The sequence below is a fragment of the Galeopterus variegatus genome, unplaced genomic scaffold, assembly GCF_000696425.1.
Source record: "Galeopterus variegatus unplaced genomic scaffold, G_variegatus-3.0.2 Scaffold3256, whole genome shotgun sequence".
NCBI classification, from domain to species: Eukaryota; Metazoa; Chordata; class Mammalia; order Dermoptera; family Cynocephalidae; genus Galeopterus; species Galeopterus variegatus.
Genome location: NW_007729367.1, coordinates 41444 through 58970, shown reverse-complemented (window position 1 = coordinate 58970; position 17527 = coordinate 41444). Strand labels below are relative to the sequence as shown.

Below are 17527 nucleotides of genomic sequence, written 5' to 3'. Positions count from 1 at the left end.
GCGCTCAGCAGCTCCAGCCTGGAAACAGCCCGGATTTGAAACGACTGGAGGGTTTTTTTTTTCTCTCTCATCATGGCTTCTCCTACCTTCGTGCACTCTATAGGTCTCTCCTCCTCTTCCCCTGAGCTCTAGCAGCCAAAATTATTATTATTTTTTTAAACTATTGGATATGAATACCCCCTTACCCTTTCTCCCCTTGATGTTCCCCTGGTAAACCAATGCAAAGCACCATTCTCTTCATTAAGAAAATCTTGCTATAAAAAAGAAAAAGTCGGATGATCTTCATAGTATGTTTATTGACATATTAAAAATTATGAATGATATAAAAACTAATACTTTAAAGTCAAGAATATTCTCCTTATTATGTAATAATATGAATCTGATCATAAACAACTACTACTGCTTACTGAGATACAATGATTACTGAAGGAGGGAATTTCATTGAGAATGTTTGAATTACATTTTTTTAAATTTATTTATTTTATTTTTTGTGGCTGGCCGGTATGGGGATCCAGACTTTTGACCTTGCTTTAACCATGCTTCAACACCATTCTTTAACCAAGTGAGCTATCCAGCCAGCCCTTAAATTCTTAGTTTAAAAAGTTGATTCCTACTTTGTAAAGATATGATTTGAGCAGCCATACTTACTTATTTGCCTGATAGCTTCAAGATTTTAATGGTTTAAATAATTTGGGGCAATATGTTTTTCAATGACAACTAAGATCTAAGGGCAAAAACAAAAGTTATAATTTGGAAAAACAAAATTTATATACACTATAATAACATTTAACATAATTTGACAACAATTACCAGCGCCTTAGAAACTAAAGAGAATGTTTTGAATTTTATTTTCCATCAAAAGATGGAAATGGATCTGGAATTCACTTCTTTCATCAAAAGATAATTTAATTTTAACTATAAAAATACAGGATACATTGTTAGAATTGACAACTTATGAAGGACTAAAGATGAATTTTGGAAAATATAGCCTCATTTGTTTCATTTTGCATAAAAGTTTAAAATTAATATCCTAGGTTTGCTGAGATTGTTTTAAAGTATCTTTTTCCACTCCAACTAATATACCCCTGAGAACTGGTTTCTCTATGTATGTGATTAAAACAAAACATAGAAACAGTTTAGATATGCATTATCCCCTTCTAACACTTCTATCTAGATTAGATAAGTTTTAACAAGCAAGAAACAAGTCCATTTATCACATTAAAAACAATATATTGGTACATGTGGTGTTAGTTCAAAACTACATTTAGGCATTTAACATGGAGAAATAGCCGTTTCATTCTAACTTGTGTGTAGTTTTGTTTATACTTAACAACAAATGATGTGTATTTTTATTTTCTTTTTCCGTTCAAAACTACATTTAGGCATTTAACATGGAGAAATAGCCGTTTCATTCTAACTTGTGTGTGGTTTTGTTTATACTTAACAACAAATGATGTGTATTTTTATTTTCTTTTTCACTATATTCTGTTGGTTCTATTTATCAAAATGTTATACTTTTCTGAATATAATAATAAAAAGTTGAGATTTGTATTTCATGTGTATTTGTCTTTTATATAATAATCCTAATAATTTTTTGTTGTGTTTTACTAAAGTATTTGTCCATATTCAATTGGAAATACTCATAACAGGTCTTTCACTACATAATTTGAGCACTACAGTCGCCTGTACATTCCCTAGATGGCCACGAGGTGGTGCCCAAGGATCTTCTCCCTGACGTTGCACGATGCTTGGAATGACATTCTCCACTTGAGAATAAAGCAAACTTTTCCAGTGTAGACTGGCAGAATTGTCAGACCCTTCCTATCTATCAGGTCCACACAGAAGGCAATTTAGTCTCCCTTGCAGGAGACACTCGTAAATATTGAAGTTGACTTACACACTTGAAAGTATGTATTTTCATATAAATATATTTTGCCAATTGTTGGGAGGCTTCCTAAATGAATAGAAGCATCTCTATACACCACCAATACAACTACTATTACCAAGAAGTCCATTTGAGATCCCTTTGTTCAATAATAGGGACAGGAGCTAACTACATCCAGGCCAAACTATAACGAAAATCTACAAAGCTTTTTCAATACCCACATCTTCCAGAATCACAAGGGCAGTGAAATGGCAGAATGGAATTCTGAAAACTAACTGACTGAAATCAGTCCATAGACCAGAGCTCAGGAGGCCAGATGCCTTGCATGTGGCTCTCAAAACTGTGAGATCCACAGCCAACAGAAAGACTCCCCCACACCATATTAATGGACAGCTCGTGACACTTCCTGCTGCTCCCTCAGTAGCCACTCTCAGGACACTCCTATATTTAAAGTTATGCCAGATACTATTAAAAAGCAAAAATGAAATATGTCAAAGCTTTCCATTCAGAGATATGAGAACCCAACTCTGATGAGCCATCCCATAGCTACAACCCACATGGAAGTCCAGAGAAGTTCATTCCTGTGATGAGTATATCACTAACTCTTTTATAAATTGCCAAGACCTTTAGCTTTTAATACCTTCTTCTCCTGTAAGAGACTTTTGCACCAGTGGGGCAAACAGCAAGAAAAATGAAACCTGTCTCTGGCCAGGATGACATCATCTCATGTGATGAACTGGCCACGTTTCCAGGCCTGCCACTTGGGACTGCGAGTCTAATTTCCAACTGGTACACGTGCCTTGAGGGTTCCCTGTGGCCATTACTCATGCTTGCCAAGCCTAAGTACTCAGAAACTTCCACATCTGCCCTTGTTTTGCTTGGGCCATATGGCAACCAAGTCTGTGGGCTGAATGTGCCAGGAAAGTCGCAGTGAGGGGCAGCCACTGCAATCATCCCTGCATAGAAGCAGCAGAAACCCACGTGATTGCCAGCAATCTCATGCTGCTCCTGCTGGCCTTGACTCGCTCTGGTACTGAGAGAGTATGAGCAGAGTATGTAGCCTTGAAATAGAAAGGAGTCTGCCTATTAATTTGGTGGGCAAACTTGGAAGAATTCTTCTTTCTTGGATTTATTTGCTAGTTGATGATTTTAGCAGTTGTTTCTGGTCATTGCTATGACTGTTTTTAGAGGCCTCGTAAGGCAAGGACCAAACATACCAAAAATAACTGAGCAAAGTTCATTTGTAAGGCCAGAGACAGGGGTTTGAAGCCATGTTCAATTTGATCTTCTTTTGACTTGAATCTAAAGGGCCAGGTAACAGAAGTTTTTAATCCTGATCTGTAATAGTTATCTCTGGTAATTTTATTTGCCTGTTATAAGTCAGGTTCCCAATTTGAAAAGACACTCTCAAATTAAGCCAATGCAAGGAGTACGATTTATTAAAATAGATTATTTACAAAGGTATGGGTAAAGGCTTAGGAAAACCAAAAGTAACCTTAAACTAGTAATAACGGAAAAACTATTACCATCCCCCAGACAAAAGGTGAGGGGAAGGAGCAGTTACTGGAACCCAAAAGAAGAAACACACCGAGGAAGTCACCTTGAGAAGACTGGTGCTAAGAAACACATCCAGCCTAAAGTGTCCCCACCCACCAAGCCCTCCTTTCACCATGAACTAAACCCAACCAGAAACTAGAGAGCACGGCTTGTTGATGTAATCCATACATGTCAGCCTCCCAGGACAGAGGGACAGGGCGAAATGAATCTCGGGGGTAGATGCAATATATACACATATATGTATATACGTGGCACCATCCAAGCCATTTTGCCTTCAGCATCCTCTCTTGACCTTCACCTGGTGGAAAGATTAAGTCCCCAACGCAAAGTGGGAATGAAGTTCCACCAACTACTAATTCATTGCAAGCTGGTATCAGTTTTCTAGTACTCACAACAGAAACCTAAAACTTTAGCCCATGTTGGTGTTAACCATATAACTTGTTTCAGAAAAAAGGGAGGGAGACAAGAAAGAATTAAGTGACATAAAATGTTGTGACAATCCTGACCTCCGTGAGGTCGGTGTTGGTCATTGTAGCTGCGCTTTCCTGCTGGCCCATTCCATGCTCCCCTTAACCTCTCCCATCACCTTACCTGGATGAAGGTTCTTTACCAGATGGAGAGTCAAAACCTTCATTCTCACAGTGTCTGAGTCATTGGAGGTCTTCTCTTTATTGGTCGTTGCAGTTTTCCATTCATCAGGACAATTGGTTAAAGGAGTAGAAGAGGTCAGCAATAAACCCCCTGGTTTCCAAACATAGCTCTCCTAGCCACCATTGTGTGGCAACAGTCCACTTTTCCTCAGACGATCAACACCAATCAACTCTAACAGCACAGTAACCTCCCTCTTCACCTATGGTTCAGTGGCGTGAGAAACTCGAGACGGCCAAAGGGCAATCTCCACTGTCAATGCATTGGAGCCGTCCCTCCCGGCCACATGAGGTTCCTACAACTCACATGCTTTTCAAGTAATTGAATTTTGTATTTAAAGGTATCTTTAAAATAGAGAGATCTGACAGTCATCACCTCAACTAACCTGGAGATCAAACCTCAATGACCGATAGTGAAGAAACCTGGCCTGTTGTACCTTCTGGTGTGATGTAATAACAAGTCCAGCTCCTCGCCTATGCAGTAGTCTGGGAAGACTTTTTTTTTTAATTGAATCATAATTGATCATACATATTTTGGGGACTCAATGTTGACATACATTGATCAAATCAATATTACTAGTATGTATATTGTTACAAATCGTACTTATTCTTTATGCCCCTTGTCCATCTCTCCCTATCCCTCTCCCTCCCCACTCCCACCTCTGATAACTCTAGGTTTCTTCTCTTCCTCTGAAAGAGTAATGGTTACTGTGTTGATTTGTTGCCTAGATGATCTGTCCAATGCTGACAGGTGTGTTCAGGTCCCCAATATTATCACAGAGCAGATGCTTCTTCTGTCACTCTGGAAAGAGCTTTGTGGAGACAGACATCCTCTTCTTTTCTTTGGTCTCTGCTGGTGACTCTCCTTGTGTCAATGCACTCCAGTGGCTGGTGGACCATCTGCATGGTGGTTGTGACATCTAGCCACTTTCACAGCAGCCGTGGTTACAGTGGTGGCTGTGGTGAGCCACCCACATGGAGGTGATGTTTTTGGCATGTTCCTTGGTGCTGGTGGTGTGCCTGGTTGTGGGCAGGGGGTGTCCGGCCCCCAGATCCATTCCCTTGGGTCCCCTGGCAAGCCCTGAGGTGCTGGTGGTGTGCCTGAGCCAGAACTAATTTTTTGTCCTTTGCTTACTTCTAAAACTGGGGAACTTCCTATGGGAACCAGTACTTGAGCTGTGTGCTTGAGCTAAATTGCTGTTTTGCTGCTGTTTCCCTAGGAAAGGCTTTTTGTGCAGCTCAGGGTTTAATGGTTGACCTTATAGGTACTTCCGGCTCTCCAGAGACTCAGTGCACCTGGGTTGTGTAGAAATTCTGATCTGGGCCTGAGTCTTTTCATCAAACTGCACTCCATGCAATTCTACATTCCTGACCAGTCTCCTCTGAGTGATCCTGCACTGACTGGGGGGCAGATTGGCTGTCTTTGCTGTGTCCCAGTGTTCTCCCAGTGGGCCAGTCTCCCCCACCACCCATGCTCCAAACACTTCTCATGGGAAGGGCCCTATGCCAGTCCCTTGCGATGACTGACCGGCCTCTGAATGGCTCCTCTTTTTCACCTGTTCTCTCTCCTTGCTCCTGCGTGGGTCCACAGGAACCCTATTAGTGGTCTTGCTGTCCTGGGGGCTAAGGCCCTCTTCTCCCCTGCCACCTGCAAGCACCTCCATCTGAAGGGCACAACTGCGGCTTCTGCCGGCTCCTGCTCCATGCACTCAGCCTGGCAAGACATTTAACCTGAACTGAGCCATGAGAAAGGAGACAAATCCAGAGTATGGTGCATATAACAAGACAATTGACCTGCACTTTTTCAAAAAGTCAATGCCATGGAAAACAAAAATAGTAGTGAATTATTTCAGATTACAAGAGACTAATAACCAAATGAAGTGCATGAATGTGATCAGATACTTCATCAGGGGAAGAAATAAAGAAAATTTGGGGGAACTGGGGAAACAAATATTAGATAAAATTTTGAATTACTTTTTCTGAGTTGTGATATATTGAAGTTAGGCAATATAGAATATGTCTTTGTTCTTAGGAAATGCACGTTGAAGTCCAATGGCGTGTCAAGGAAAAGCATTGGCACAATCGTTTGAATTGCAAACTGAACTAGTTTTTTCCAGGGACCACCATGTTTACTTGCAGGACTGACTGACAAACTGTGGTTTTTCAGACTTGTGGAGACGGTAGACATTTCTCAAAAATAAACAAACTGAGCCTGTCACTTCAGGGAAAACTGACAGCATTTGCTGCCAATGGAGGAATCAGGCTTTCAAAGGAAAATTACATATTGCAACTAACCTTTAAGAAAATACCACTTGTCAAGTTTTGTGGTTGTTATCAAAGTATATCTATAATTACCTAAAAAGGTTATAAAAACATGCGCATCTTTTCCAACTACATAGCTCTGTGTGGCCGAATTTCTTCATATAACCATATTTCAGCTCAAACAAGGTATCACGAAAGATCATCTGCAGAAGCAGATAGGAGAATCCAGCTGTATTCTATAAAAAAGACTGGGAAAATGTAAAAATAATGTCAGTCTTCTAATTTTTTATTTTGGGAAATATGGTTATTTTCCATAAAAATGTGAACAGGACTTTATTCCTAGGAAATGTATACTGAAATACTTAAAATGAAATAATATGATGTCTGCAGTTTACTTTCAAATAGTTCATCCAAAAAATCTGTATATATGTATGTATATATGTGTGTATGTGTGTGTAAATATGTACGTGTGTGGTATCATAGAAAGATATTTGGTCTTTGTCCCCGGTTCCCAGCACAGAGCTTCTAAAACTCAATTTCTTGAATGGTAAGGGTGGTGGGAGCATCTTTGGGGCTTTTGTTCTAATGAGGTGACTCTTGGCAGGGCTCCTAGACAGCTTCAGGTGAGGGGCTGGTGGCCAGAAAGACCAAACCTTGGTTAGAAGCTCGGAACCTGCAGACCCCCTCCCAACCTTGGACAGGTCTTAAAATTCCTTCCTTCAGTTTATAGGCTCTCGTCCCAGAATAGGCTGTGTAACTCTTATGGGGAATTGCTAGAATCAAATTCTGGGGGTGGGGGGAATGGGGGGGGGGTCTGTCTCTGCAGTCAATGAAGGTCCAGGGGCAATTTCTTAGCCCAAATATTCCCATCTCATTTTCCAACCAGTGCCCTTATTTTTTAACGTAAGAGATCTAGTGGGACTGAGCATTTAATCGGCCCTGCCACTCTGTAGCCCTAATAACCAACCCTGGGCTTGTCTCAGGACTGCCCTGCGACCCCAGGAGATGAGAAACCAATTCAAAGCTCCCGTGGAAGCTTTCTTTCTTCTATGGCCATAGCTTTTTTCTTTCCCTGTGTACCTTTCTCCAGGACTGTCAAGCAGTGTCTGCAAAACCTTTAGAGTCACAACTCACCATAAAGACGAAGTGCCACAGCCATTTGGTCTATCAAGGTCTTGCCCTGCAACTGCACTTCATTCCATGCTACTACACAGCGATGGTTTTAATTGTGCTGCCACCATTACCCATTGCCCCCTCCCCCACAAATGACATTAGCCTTGTCCTCTTCAAATACATGTGCCACCTAATCCCAGAATACAATCTTCAGGGCCATTTTTCTGGGGCCATTTCTAGTAACTGTCATGGTGCCAACAGGAAGATGTCACACTCAAATCACAACTTGAAGACAGTATAATGGTTAACTTTAGGTGTCAATTTGACTAGATTAAAGGATACCCAGAGAGCTGGCAAAGAATTATTTCTGGGTATGTCTGTGAGTTATTTCTGGGTATGTCTGTGAGGATACTTCCAGAAGAGATTAGCATTTGAATTGGTGAGCTAAGTAAGGAAGATCCTCTCTCTCTCTCTCTCTCTCTCCCCCCCCCCCCCCCTGGAGCTGGGACACTCATTTTCTCATGTCTGGGACTTGCACCTGTGGCCCCCACATCATCATGCCTTCAGCCTCAGAATGAGAGTTGTATCATTGGCTCCCCTGGTTCTCAGGCCTCTGGACTCAGACTAAGCCATGCACTGGCTTCTCCGCTTGTCTAGCTTGCAGACAGCATATTACAGGACTCCTCTCCTTCCATAATCATGTCAGCCAATTCCCCTAATAAATACCCTCTCATTTTTCTAAATACACACACACACACACACACACACACACACACACACACACCTCTCTATTGGTTCTATCTCTCCGGAGAACCCTAATACAGAGAGTTTAAGGAAGATCATTTATACATTAAGTACAGAAACACCATAGGGATAGTAAAGTAAGCCAGTACATTAGTAAGTACATTAGGCCCAAAGGTACAGGTAAGGGAGTAGCTACTGAAAATCAGGAGAGAATTGCGTAGAGGTCACAGCCAGCCCCAGGTGAACGTAAAGGGAGGGAAAGACCAGAGAAACAAACGTGTGAGCTCATATCCCTCCCTCTCTACAATTTCCTAGTAGGGTTCTGCACTGGCCAAACCCAGCCAAGAGCCAGAGAGCAGGGAGCATGTTGCTGTGCCCACCCCAGGCAGTCTAGCAGGGCCAGAGAGTGGATCCAGAAGACATCCCACACACGGTGCAGAGAGCCTCTGGGTCCAATCCCTATGATCTTATCACTACACCTGTTAAAAAGTTGGGAGAAATAGAGAGAGAAGGTCAGAGACTTTATATTTCTCCTCCTTTTCCCAGTATTATCTTCATTACCAGTTAAGTCTTCCTACACAATCACAAGGCCCATGGTGCCTGGAAGTTGACAGGGACCATGTCAAAAGGAAATCCTAGTCTCTATATTCAAGAATAATTCAACCTGCCTGCATTTCAAGCGTTCTGGCCAGAAACAGCCTGACTTGTGCAAACCACCACAGACTTTACATAAGAGTTTAGCCTTTGATTAAAGGTTCGGCAAGGTCACTTGAGCATAGCAAGCTGCCATGTGCTGGGATGCAAGTGTGGACAACTGCCCTTTCTGCCGCTGCAGGGAACATGGTGAAATGGTTCTAAGAAACTGAACAAGACTCACTGCGTCAGATGCTAATCCTAGTTTATGATGCCAGTGAAAATCAGGGTGAGGGTTACTTCAATAGAGTCCATTGCTAAACCAATGAACTGAGAGAATTTTGCCACTGTCCTATGTCTATTACATAGAAACACAGGTACACAGAGGCTTAGGTCTTGGAGTTCACCAGATGTAGAGTTCAAATCCTGCCTCTGCCACTTACTGTGCCACTTTGACCAAGTCAACTCTTCCCTGGAAACCTCAATTTCCTCACCTGTAAAATGTGAGTAGTACATGTATCTTCCTTATGGAATGATGGTGAAAATTAAATGGGAAAATGAATTCCCAATCTCTGCCACTGTCCACACTTCTCCACCCTGGCAGTCAACAAATGGTGGCTGCTAATCCATATCTACCATATGCCAGGCTCTCCAGTGGGTAGTTTACAGTAAGGGATGGCTTATTAAACTTAATATAGTGCCTCTGCCTTTCCTAATATAAAAAATTTCCAAATCTGAGAGAGTCTAAACCAAATCTTTTCCAATACTTACGGGAGTTCTAAGTACTCTCAAGTTGTTTTTCTTGCCCCTGGAAAATGCTAAAATTGAAAAGGTTGCGAAATCCAGTCTTCAGTGTCTTTTAAAATTTCTTTTAAATTTATCATGTTCATCAACCTTTTGAGGGCAATTTTCTAATGGAAGTGGCCTGCTGACAACACTGCTTTAAATATCTCTACAGCAAGCAACAGCATCCTTTCTACTTCAAAATACAAGAACCACTACTGTTACAGAACTCAGATGTGTTGAAAGTGTTCTCAGTTATATCAAGGGCTTTCTCTGCCTAGCAATTGATGGCTCTATAGTGAGCAAGAAGCATTTCCCCATATACAGAAGAAAAGAAAATGAGTCATAAGCAGAACTCAGATGTGTTGAAAGTGTTCTCAGTTATATCAAGGGCTTTCTCTGCCTAGCAATTAATGGCTCTATAGTGAGCAAGAAGCATTTCCCCATATACAGAAGAAAAGAAAATGAGTCATAAGTCAAAAGTAAGATCCACTTGAAAGTGTAGATACCAAATGACCTTTCTGAATCAAGAATTTCGAAGAAAAGCATAAGGCTGCTGAAATTATTTTTCAGTTAATAATACAAAGGGTGGGTCTTCAATCCTGAACACCAGGAGATATTTTTGATCCTGGATTCTGGGCTGAAATCCTCAAACTCCTCAAAACCTTCAGATTTCTGTATTAGGCCTACTCACTACCTTTCATCACTCAGGTGTGAGTAAATGACAACATTCTTTCTCCTCTTCCCCTTCCAGAGCCAAGAGTGAATAGAGGCAACAGAGCTCATGCTCAACAATCAACAAGAGGTTCACGGCTGAGCATGACTAATGCCACCTGCCCAAACCCAGTGTTTGACATGGCCATGCTCTAGATCTGAGAAGCTTAGCTGTGGGGGAGAAGAGAGAAGTGAAAACCAAATGACCAAATTCATGCTGTTTAAATAAAATAAGAAAGGTGGTACTTTTTTTTTAAATTATTCAAAGTACTCATGATTCAGGTGACAGAAGTCACCAGAAAAAGTGGGAAGTGATTGAAACTGTAGCTGACACCAAAGGTCAATTTCAGTACGTACTGAAGGAAGCCAACTACACACTCTCACTGGGATGCTGCATGCTGTATTTCAATCACATCCAGCCCTTGATCCCACACCCTTCTACAGCCACCATCCCATTTGTCTTTATCCTTCACAACAAAGTGCTCAAATGAGCTGTCTACATAACCAGTGTCCACTCCTCATTCAACCAGCCTCTGCCGTCCCCTCCCTCATCAACGTCAACAATGGCCTTCATACTACTAAACCTTCAGAAATGTCAAGGTTGCAAAAGTCAAGGGAAAACTGAGGAACTGTCACCCTCAAAGAGACTGAAGAGACATAATCAAATGAGACACATGATCCTGAGTTGGAAAGCTTTTGCGAAAACACATCATTAGAACAACTGGCAAAATTTGAATGGGGTCTCAGAGAAGGAGCTCTCTGTACCATTCCTGCAACGACTACATATTTGGAAAATAAACCTAAAATAGGAGCTATTAAAAGACTTGGGCTTATTCAGAAGAGGGCAAAACTGGAACATCATATCACTTTCCAAGACAACATGAATTACTATATACACAATTTTAGCTGAGTTCTGGGCTTGGATGGCAGGAGAAACACTTTGTCCAGTCTTTTTGTTACCAAGGGAGGTTCTAGTATCCAACTGTTGAAATTTAAGAGAAGCATTTTCCTTATACCAGGCTCTCCAGTGGGCAGTTTACAGTAAAAGATAGCTTATATAAATTTAATATAGTGCCTCTGCCTTTCCTAAGATAAAAAAATTTCCAAATCTGAGAGAGTCTAAACCAAATCCTTTTCAATATTTACAGGAGTTCTAAGTACTCTCAAGTTGTTTTTCTTGCCCCTGGAAAATGCTAAAATTGAAAAGGTTGCAAAAACCAATCTTCAGTGTCTTATAAAGTTTCTTTTAAATTTATCATGTTCATCAACCTTTTGAAGGCAATTTTCTAATGGAAGTGGCTTGCTGACAACACTGCTTTGGATATCTCTTTACAGCAAGCAACAGTACCCCTTCTACTCCAAAATACAAGAACCACTACTGTTACAGAACTCAGATGTGTTGGAGAGAGGAAATGGCAAAAATCACCTCCTAGCTGTAGTTAAGTTACCCAGCAGAAGGATAAACCATTTGCTATGGGTTAAATGTGTACCCCCAAAGCTCATGTATTGAAAACCTGATCTCCATTGTAACAGTGTTAAGTGGATGGGAAATCCAATTACGGTATTTGAAAGATGGGGTCTTTAAGAGATTATTAGCTTGTGAGGACTGTGCCCTCCTGAATGGATTGATCCATTCACAGAGTAATGGCATGGTTCTGATGGCCTTATGAAGAGAGTGAGGTTAGTTAGCTCTCTTGCTCAGCCCATTCTCACATGACACCCTGGTAGCCAAAGGACCCTGGAGAGTTCCCACCAGGAAAGCCCACATCAGATGTGTTCCCTAGACTGTGGACTTCCCAACCCCCAAACTGTAAGAAATAAACATTTCTTTATAAATTACCCAGTTTCAGATATTCTGTCATAAGCAACAGAAAACGGACTAATACACCATTTAAACCCTCTAGCAAGAGTGTAAGAGTGAAGAAGCTGGCCAGTTAGCTCACTTGTTTAGAGCATAGCACTGGTAACACCAGCATCCAGGGTTTGATACCTGTACTGGCCAGCTCCCCAAAATAAAGGGCATAAGAATGATATAAAAGGAGAGGAGTGTTTCACTTAGCAACAGTGGGTCAACTATTAATCCTGGACTATAATGGCTGTTAAAGTAGGTCTGGTGTCTGTAAGGAACTTGTATGAAGCAAGCGGCAGGGGGAAGGTCTGTGTAGCAGCAAGAATTTTTACTCAGATGAATATGTCTTGGATAAACTTATGTAGTAAATTCCATATAATATTTTTAATGTTTTATGCTTTTCAAATCCCTTTTCTATCCCCATAACTCCCTTGAGCCATATTACAAAATTGTCAAGTCAGTGATTAATTATATAAATTCCAAGTACTATCTTTTTTCTTCTTCTGACTATATTTTCGAGTATGTTTTACTAAAATCAAATTTACAGTTAAATGGAATAAAGAGTTATAGGTAGTTTTCCATGAATCTCATATAAGTTCCTAAATAGAAATTCATTTAAGATTACCAGTAAGGGGATCTTAATGCTTGACTTGGTGGTGTCAGCACCACGCTCTCCCAAGTGAGATAACCGGCCATCCCTATATAGGGATCCGAACCCGCAGCCTTGGTGTTATCAGCACCACACTCTCCCAAGTGAGCCACAGGCCAGCCCTCCTAAATAGAAATTTAAACGAGACCTCAATATTTAAGCAAAAATATTAATAAGGAAGGGCAAAATAGAGACTTTGTAAATTAAAATACAAGTTTGAAATACTCAGAGGAGTCCATTATTCAATTAAGTACACCAAGGAATCATCAGGCTGCAAAGCACTCAGGGGAGAAGGAAAAAAATAGGCTGTGTACACCTTGGTATTTGCATTTTTCCATTTGAATCAGGTAGATGGAAAAAACAGATCCACACCATTTAGTCCTCAAAAGATTTAACACACTAAGGCTGATACACATTCCAAAGCATTCACACAGAAAGGCATTCTATTTGTTAATAAAACCCATTCAACAGATAAATTATCCATTCATCTTCATGTATGTAAAATTGGGATAACACAAAGTGCACATTTCTTATTTTTATTTCAACATTTAAAATATTCACAGATGGAGTATTATATTCATTGACATCTCCATGGAAGATGTATTAAACAAAGCAAACAGGCATTCCACAATTACAGAATTACATATTTGTGATTATGTGAATGTTTACCCTAGAGTTTATCTGGAAAAACACTTCTTAAAAAAACTTGAGTGTTTCACTGGATTAATTTCCATAAAAAGTCAACCGCAAAGAATTTCAGGAGAGATACCTAAATACTAGTCAACATTTTTTTTTTTAATTTCAAACTTTTACATTATTCTTCAACATACCTCTGTCAGAAACATTTAAATAATACTCAGTTCTTTCTCTTCTCCCCTCAATAGCAAAACCAGGACGTACTTCCTTTCAGTACTTTCCCCCTAAGTCTTTGTTTCTAAATATATTACTTAGAATAGGTTGATCATCACAGAATCTTGACTAGCTAATGAGGTAGGAGTAGTTTTCAAAAGAAGTTCTTAGGCATTTATGAAGCAAAGCAAAAGAGAATGATCAAATTACAAAGAGTTTTTCTTTTTTTTTAGTGGTTGTTCTTTGAATAAAATGCCAAGAGCACTGGAAAGTCAAAAGAAGTTCTTAGGCATTTATGAAGCAAAGCAAAAGAGAATGATCAAATTACAAAGAGGTTTTTTTTTTAGTGGTTGTTCTTTGAATAAAATGCCAAGAGCACTGGAAAGTGGTAAAATGTTGCTCATACTTTAAAAGACAAAGAGGAAAAACCCATTAGAAAGCCCTGCTATTGAGTATATTAAAGGGCAAAACCTGAGTATTGGCATTAATTAAATTCATTTTGGCATTACAAGGTAAGATAGCTATGCCTCAAAATGCCAAGCTTTCTTCCTCAGAGAAAAATCTTACCAAAGAGATCAAGCTTAAACAGAAAAAAAAAAGTACTCTATCTCCTGTTTTCAGTACAAGTTAACCTGCCTTTTGTTTTAACCCAGTTCTCATCCTTTCCTACACACACAAATAATTTCAGTATATTGCATATCCGGTAACATATTTAAATTGATTTAGCAGTCAACTTACCAAACTGTCCCAGAGAAACACTCCTTATATGAAGGTTTTATTAACATAATGCTAAACAGCTAGGAACTGCCTAGGTAATAGATTTCAGCACCACCTCTCTATTAGATTGTTTCAAAATGCATACACCCCCTAAACTCATATAAACCTAGGATATTTACCCATCGTTCCCTCTTCATCTACACCAAAATCAAAGTTCTGTGTTCTAACTACCCTTTCTGTGTGCCAAAATAAGGAATACTTTAAGAATCTATTCAATTAATAGGACACATATGATCCCACATAAGGGAGAGGGAAGTTATCAATCAAGAACGATGTCTAAAATATGTATTTTGAACACTCTGGTATCTACCATTTGATGAAGGCTAAACCACCAGAAATTTCTTTATTTTACTAATTTGCACCTATTAAGGTTACTGCTAAATACACTAAAAAAGTCATTCAAAAAAATGTAAGAAAGAAAAACACAACAGAATAGCTGCCAGAAAAAAACTGACCAACTATATGTGGCCTGGCAGATGGTTTTAAAATTAAATCCTTGACAATTCTACTATAAAATGTTTTAGATATAGGAATTAAACTTGGCTGAAACAGTGCGACTCTCTGATATGACAGCTTTTAGTTACAGTAACCATTTGAGATTTGCTACCAAAAATAATTTGTCGGTAAGAATTTATTACATCTTTAAACTTTCTTTGTACTATTCTATCTAGAATCGTGTCCTATCAATGTGATCAAACTCTCAAAATATCACATGTATATCACAGAATTCTTTCCCCTTCACTGCCACCTTCTTTAACGTCAGTTATAGTTCCCTCTATAAACACTCTTTTCCTAAGGCACACCATGCCCTATTTATTGCTGCAAATTCCATAAAATCTGTGCCTCAATCTGTCTGCTTCATCATTATGGTTAAATAAAAACCACTTAAGAGCGTCTGCTAAAACTTAGTAACATCAACTCTAGAATGCTATTGTCCAGTAGATTAACTGAAAAATAACCAAGTCTACTGAAACAAAGGCGAAAAATACAAGTATATGCTCTATATGCTCTTTTCCCTAAAAACTGATCACATGACCTACTATGACGGTAAAGCTCAGTGACATCTCTGGCTATACATAATCCATACTAAATAATATAAAATAAAATATTAGACCAGTAAGCTTTCACAATTTTTATTGAACCCTAGACTAGTTTAACAATATCTGATTTTATAGACATCATCCCACAGTGAACATGTTTAATAAGTAAAAGCAAATCAGACATCTGGAGTCATTATTTTCTGCAGACTAAGTGATAACTACACAGACCACTATGGGTAACGACATACACTTGCTCAAAGTTTTCATACAAGCCATGTTGTGTATCAAACTATATCTGCTAATATTTAATACAGTAGGGTTTAGTGATTATAGATCTCAAATATTTTAATTAAGTACCTTATTGAGATAAATTTTTGACAGTTTCACTGACTTTCCAAAGTAGCATAATATATTCAAGGAAAAGAGTAAGGAGTGAGCGAAATAAAAACTGAACATGAAAAGATTAAAGGAAAATAAAGAAAAGTTAAGCATCAGAGTGGAAAAGTCAAACAAGTCCAGACATCTGTTTGGAAGAGAACAGATCAAGTATGGATTTCATAAACCAAAAGTTTATAATTTTAACATCTGGCTGTCAATTTATATTGTTACTGATATATATTTTGTTTTTCTTGAAGTTACGCATGTACATCTCACCCTTATTGAATCTATAATTGTTAGAATGTAGTCATGGAGTCATTTCAATACAAATGAGTATATGTCAGTGATCGAATGACGACTCCACGGAGAATCTATTTACGTTCTTGATTATCTTGTAAATTATATCTCTCTGGTAGCTCCCTAAAGAACACTAATTCAAATTCACTGCACATGGCTTCTGTCACTACAATTTCTTCCTGCAGCCAGTCATCCTAAAAAAAGTCTCCCATCCATTATTAATTTCTTATTCTCCATTGAGCTAAGAAATCCCTCCATTCTACAACTATGTAGATGTATCTGATTAATTTTATGTCATAAAGTATAAAAACATGGTTGTCCAGATACAAATTTACATTTTGAAAGATTTCCTAACTATCTAATGGACATAAGAGATGAATCAGATTAGCAAGGCCTTTTGCCTTACCTCTACCTGCTGAAAACATGAAAGCACCTTGGGGCCGGCCCGGTGGCGCACTGCTACAGTGCGCCGCTTGGGAGTGCGCTGGCGCTCCCACCGAGGGTTCAGATCCCACATACAGACTGGCCGCTCACTGGCTGAGCGAGGTGCAGGCGCAACACCGAGGGTTGCAATCCCGTTGCCGGTCCCGGTCCGGTACGGGCGCAACACTGAGGGTTGCGATCCGTTGCCGGTCACGAAAAAAAAGACAAAAAGGAAAAAAAAAAAAAAAAAATCCCCACCTTACTAACTATATGACCTTAAAAAAAATTACATTATCTTCTGAGAGCCTCAGCTTTCTCACCAGTAAACTGGTACTTATACTTCAAAGGGTTATTGTAAATGATTAAATTAGGTAATTTGAATAAAAAGCCTACATAGCATACCACCCAACACTAAGTAAACACTTAAAAACGCTGGTACTTATACTTCAAAGGGTTATTGTAAATGATTAAATTAGGTAATTTGAATAAAAAGCATACATAGCATACCACCCAACACTAAGTAAACACTTAAAAACATAAAACAACATTTGTCTTCCCAATTTCTTTCTTTCTTTTATTTGGGGGCAGCTGGCCGGTTCAGGGAACCAAACCCTTGATGTTGGTATTAACAAGGCTGCACTCCAACCAACTAAGCTAACCAGCCAGCCCTGTCTTTCCAATTTAAAATGTAGAAGTACGAACAGAAATTTAACTTCTCAATATTTTGTACTTCACACTTCCAGCATTCTAATACCTGACATGTATAAATAGAGAAATAAACTAGAATTAGAAGAACTAATGTATTTCTCAGAAAACTGCTGGAAGGCCATGAAACTGCAAAGGAGAAGAATATATTGAGTTAACACCTAGGAAGTGCTTTCAAGCTAATCAAATTGTTTCAGTAAATGTTTGCAGGACCACGAAATC

At 39.4% G+C, this 17527-nt stretch overlaps 1 protein-coding gene across 1 annotated transcript in view; it reads right to left on the bottom strand.

Annotated features, from left to right (window-relative positions):
- SUB1 (SUB1 homolog (S. cerevisiae)) overlaps nt 1–17527 on the bottom strand; it is a 46516-nt gene that overhangs the window by 12999 nt on the left and 15990 nt on the right. The gene's annotated exons all lie outside the window — the stretch shown is intronic.